The sequence below is a fragment of the Myxocyprinus asiaticus genome, chromosome 32, assembly GCF_019703515.2.
Source record: "Myxocyprinus asiaticus isolate MX2 ecotype Aquarium Trade chromosome 32, UBuf_Myxa_2, whole genome shotgun sequence".
Classification (NCBI taxonomy): domain Eukaryota; kingdom Metazoa; phylum Chordata; class Actinopteri; order Cypriniformes; family Catostomidae; genus Myxocyprinus; species Myxocyprinus asiaticus.
The window spans coordinates 44,885,739-44,891,168 of record NC_059375.1 but is presented as its reverse complement, the minus strand read 5'-3'; the positions used below and the strand labels follow the sequence as shown (position 1 = coordinate 44,891,168).

Below are 5,430 nucleotides of genomic sequence, written 5' to 3'. Positions count from 1 at the left end.
GAGCGCCTCTGACTCCTGAGAGAGAGAGGATCGCGTCACATAAACTCCGATGACATCATCACACTGCGACTCTCTGCTACAACATACGGACATATAGAACTCACGACTCAATCTAATGAATATACGCCACGACTCAATATAATGAATATACACAAGCATGACAGAAGCCTTAAACAAATAATTCGTGAAAAATGACATATTCAGAAAGATTATTTTATACTTTAACGGGCTGTGTGACTATAATATTAATGTCTGTGACACTACAAGTCCAATAGTGCATTGCGTAACTGTCGCTTGCGTGTGACGTCACATGAATGTTTAGTGTTGCGTCAGAGGTGAATTAGACAACAAACCGAGCGGTGAGTTTAACTATTTTATTTCATGTTTTGATATGACAGTGCAGCGTTTGCTGTTGTGTTTATAATCAGTTGTGTTCATGTGTCTCTCTGACAGATCAACGGCGATGTTTCTTTCCCGTGTGTCGTGTTTGCGGAGCGTCTCTGTGGTCGGTGTCCGGTGTCCGGTCAGTTCTGTTATTTCTCGTTTATCAGGGGTTTTCCTCCAAAGCCAGATTTGGATTCAGATGAAGCAAGACTTCAAAAGAACAGTTTCAGGATGCAGCGTTTCAACCTGCTACAGACACAGCTATTAAAGTGAGTTACGTTATCATTTCCTTTCAAACACATTATGTTCCTCGACGCAGAAAACTTTTATTAATATATATTTAGATTTATCTAAAGCACTTGGCTGTAAATCAGCATAAAACTTTGGACGTTATTCATGAAACACAAGCAGAATGAATTTCTGTGTAAATTTGACAATAAAACCATTCTTACGTAAAGTCACACATTTAATTAAATGGGTTGGGATTTACTTTCTTGAAATACTCATGTTTTCTGAATATGGCCCATTAATTGTAAATGTAATATTTTTCTTTTTATTTATACTTAAATATCTGTGTATTAGAATGACTAAACAAAATAAGAGTGAATATTTATGAGCCCTTTTTAAAAGCATCTGAACATCACAGTGTTCTGTATGTGATGAATGACGTATGTGAGTCTCTCATTCGCAGTTGACAACATGGGCAGATTGATTGTGGCAGGAGGTGCGGCGGTTGGATTGGCAGCTTTGTGTTATTATGGACTCGGAATGTTGAATGAGATGGGAGCCATCGAGAAAGCCGTGTAAGACATTCAGCTTCAAACATAAAACCAAAATCCAGTTTACATCAAGCTGTGCAGATAGACGTAACGATTGAACTTCTCATTGAATCGTGCAGTCAGATCCTGATGGCTTGTTCAAAATACAGCTTGTAATCAGATCATTTGTCAGCTACACTTTATTTCAATGTCAGCACGTGTCTGTTGAGGTGGCATCAGTGGTTTCAGGTTATTGAACTAGTTTAGAGATATTTGACCATCATTAGATCATGTATGTGATGTGGCCTCATATCCTGCACTGCAGTTACTGAATCGTATTGAGTTGTGACCATAATACAGTAAATAAATGCATGTTTACAGTTTATCATGTAAGAATCATTCTCTGCTGGAATAAACGCACAACTGAACGCCTGCAGAATCTGAAAGTGTTTGTGTGTTTTCCAGCATCTGGCCGCAGTACGTACACATACATGTATTTCGCAGGCAGCGTGGGACTGACGGCGCTCTCTGCTGTAGCCGTTAGCAGAATGCCAGCGCTCATGGGACTCATGATGAGGGGATCCTGGCTGGTAATTTTAAATATTCCCTATTAAGTACAATCTTCATAACAATCATTTCTTACTGCATGAACTAGTATAGTAACATATAGTAACATCAGCTGTATGAAGTGGATGTGAACGCATACTGTAATTCTATATTGCAGTGATCTATCTCTCAATGAAATATCCATATTGAGTTTATTATTGAGCATTCAAGTGCAGTTTCCTGGATTGTTTCCTGGACTTGCTAGAACTTCCAATAGTTCCTCAAATATTCTCTTATTTATTGTTCACAGGCAATTGGGGCAACGTTTGCTGCCATGATCGGTGCAGGAATGTTGGTGAGGTCAATCTCGTACGAGCACAGTCCTCTGCCGAACACCTGGCCTGGGCGCTACATGCAGGTAAAGTGTTTAACGGTCTGATCAGAGCTGTCGAACCTTCAGAAGCCAGAAATGATGCAGTTTTCTAACACGCCTCTAGATGGCAGCACAGTCCACGCTTGAGTTGTTGTTCAACACTTTCCTGGAGGACTAACGCAACACATATATGTTTCCCTTGTTTGACACACCCAGTTAAGATCATGGAGCACCATATTGATTAGCTAATCAGTAGAATCAGGCATGATAGAAAAAGGACACAGCCAAAATGTGTCCTCCAGGAAAGGGTTAAGAAACATTCACCTTTATTGAGCTCTAAGGAAAATCTCAAAAGAGAGAAACTTGTTTTCACATGAAAGTTATTGATCCTCTTAGACAAACAAACACAGCTTAATGTTCAGCACTGTTTGTGTTTTTGTGCAGGTGTCATGGGAGCCGTTATTGCTCCGTTAACTCTTTTGGGCGGCCCTCTGATGATTCGAGCAGCCTGGTACACAGCAGGCATTGTGGGCGGTTTGTAGACCGTGGCCATGTGTGCGCCAAGTGAGAAGTTTCTCATGGGCGGCCCGCTCACTGTGGGTTTTGGTGTGGTGTTCACCTCTTCTCTGGGTACAAAGTGCTCGCAGTCCAGCAGATCAGTTTAATGAGGCACTTTGATCTGTTTGTGGTTTGATGAAACGATGTTTCTCCTCCAAAGGCTCCATGTTCCTGCCACCCACCTCTGCGCCTTGGGCCAGTCTGTACTCGGTGGCGGTTTATGGAGGTCTGGTTCTGTTCAGCATGTTCCTGCTGTATGACACGCAGAAAGAAGTACGCTGAGACGCATCCTCTGTACGGTGTTCAGAAATACGACCCCATTAACATGTATGTTTTTTCTGTGAACACGTGGAAGCAAATCTAATCAGTTTACATGAACTCTGTCCATCATTTAAATGTGCAGCAGAGTGTGACTGAATGTGATCTTTTATTAATTCTACAACTGTTTCATCACTGTAATGTGCTTGTGGCTGTTATTCTACAGATGTATGGGCATCTACATGGACACTATAAACATCTTCATGCGACTGGTGATGATTCTCGCCAACGGCAGCGGAAACCGAAAGAAGTAAACATCAGCAGACATCGAGACATGAGACTGTTTTGATGGGAAACATCAAGAAGAAAATGTAGCTGCATTTAGTTAAAACATTCAGTTTGCTCTCAGCTCAATTACATGTTTAAACCATCAGACAGTAAAAAGCTGTTGTTATTATTATTATTATTATCCATATCTTGTGTAATTACAAACAATATTTGTATTTATTTTACTAATAAGCGTTTAGCTCACTACAGACTCCAGTTATTGCAGAAAGTGAAGCTACTAAAGTCTGTTCATTAAGGATCTGTGCATTGCTTTAGTTTTACGCTTGTGTCACAGAGATTCTGGTATTCCTGCAGTTTCACATTTATGGTTCAATAAACTTCAGTTGAATCTACTTTTACTAGATCTTAATTGCACAGTTTACCACATTTAAGTAGACATGAAATGAGTACAGCACCACTTTAAAAATAAATTTTACCAACCTTGTGTTGAACTGTTACTGTCTGTGGCACAGAAAAACTTGACAGATATCACTTATAGATGAGTAGAGTGATGTTGATTGACCTGCTGATTCTTAATCTCTTTACAAAATAAATTTATTGTAACACATTAAAGACTTGAATCAAAATGTTCTTTTTTTTTTCTCCCCAATTTGGAATGCCCAATTCCCAATGCGCTCTAAGTCCTCGTGGTGGTGTAGTGACTCGCCTCAATCTGGGTGGCGGAGGATGAATCTCAGTTGCCTCCGTGTCTGAGACCGTCAATCCGCGCATTTTATCATGTGGCTTGTTGAGCGCGTTACCGTGGAGACGTAGCGCATGTGGAGGCCTCACGCTATTTTCCACGGCATCCACTCACAACTCACCACGCGCCCCACCGAGAGTGAACCACATTATAGCGATCACGAGGAGGTTACCCCATGTGACTCTAACCTCCCTAGCAACCGGGCCAGTTTGGTTGCTTAGGAGACCTTCACTCAGCACGCCCTGGATTCGAACTTGTGACTCCAGGTGTGATAGTCAGCATCTTTACTCAAAATGTACTTTTAAAAAAAATTAATTATCATCTACTAGTTCAACATTTCATCATTTTCTTTGAGCTTTTAGGACCGGGTTTTTACCATTAAACGTTTTTATACAGATATACCATAACATAAAAAACACTCTCACAAGTAAATCTGTGTCTGTCAGTGGCAGTTTTTGTTTTTGCTGTTGAGAGATTCTGAGGACAGATCGAGACTTCACACGCCAGATGACAGTGAGATTAGTGAATAATCCTTGTGTCCGCCATCTGTGTTCACATGGTGATTAAATCCTGAAAGGAGGCCACAGCCAGCTAATGCCAACATCTGCACTGTCGCAGGTGTGTCTGACTTTAAAATCTCAAAAGAAATCAGACATAACTTACATAATACTAACTGATCATCACATTCACTGCTTTAGTTTACACCTTGGGTGCGTCTCAATCAGCTCCATAGTTCAGTAGTCAGGGCACTGCTCAGGTGAGTCAGACATTTTAAAGGCTGTTTCAAGCGCAAAATGGTTCGCTCCCTAAAAAAAAATCCCACAATGCACCGTAAAAACCAGGGAGCATCGTTGCTCACTATTTTCCCCTCACCGGAAATGTCGTCATGTATTCTGAAACTTTAGTGAAGACAGCCCCTTACAAATATAAGTTGAATGCCTCACCACGCTGTGTGTATATGTACGTTATTTGAGATATAAGTGGTGAACTGAGGTTGGCTAACAAGCTAAAGCTAACGGCAACATATCACATGCATTTGAAACATCACTTTCATCAGCTGTTAAACAGCGAATGCTACCGTGTAGTAAAAAATCTTTAAGTGTTCCATTCGGGACGATGCTACACTTTAAAATTCATACACTGCATGGCTGAGTGCATAGTGTATATTGTAAGTGCATACTGCGGCATTTGGGACACAGGTAGAATGTCGTGAACACTAATTCAGGCACTGGCAAGGATGTTGAGAAGCTGTCAGAGTCTTTATCATATGTACTTTTTTCTTTCTTGTACCTTACTTTAGATAATAATAATAGATATTCTTTAAAAAAAAACTGTGTGTATACAGTAGATACATTAAGTCTTCATTCTTTTTGTCATGTTTACAATATATTTTCATAAAAAAATAATTTAAAAAAAACCTTCCAACAAGAATAAACACATTTGATTAAGTATACATTATTGTATTTATTTATTATTTTTTAGTACCTTGAAACTCTCATATCCAAGCTAGGCAGCATTTCTGA

At 40.0% G+C, this 5,430-nt stretch overlaps 1 pseudogene; it reads left to right on the top strand.

Moving 5' to 3' along the window:
• The first annotated feature begins 239 nt into the window (after nucleotides 1-239).
• On the top strand, nucleotides 240-5,123 carry LOC127423549 (growth hormone-inducible transmembrane protein-like; annotated as a pseudogene).
• Nucleotides 5,124-5,430: the final 307 nt, after the last annotated feature.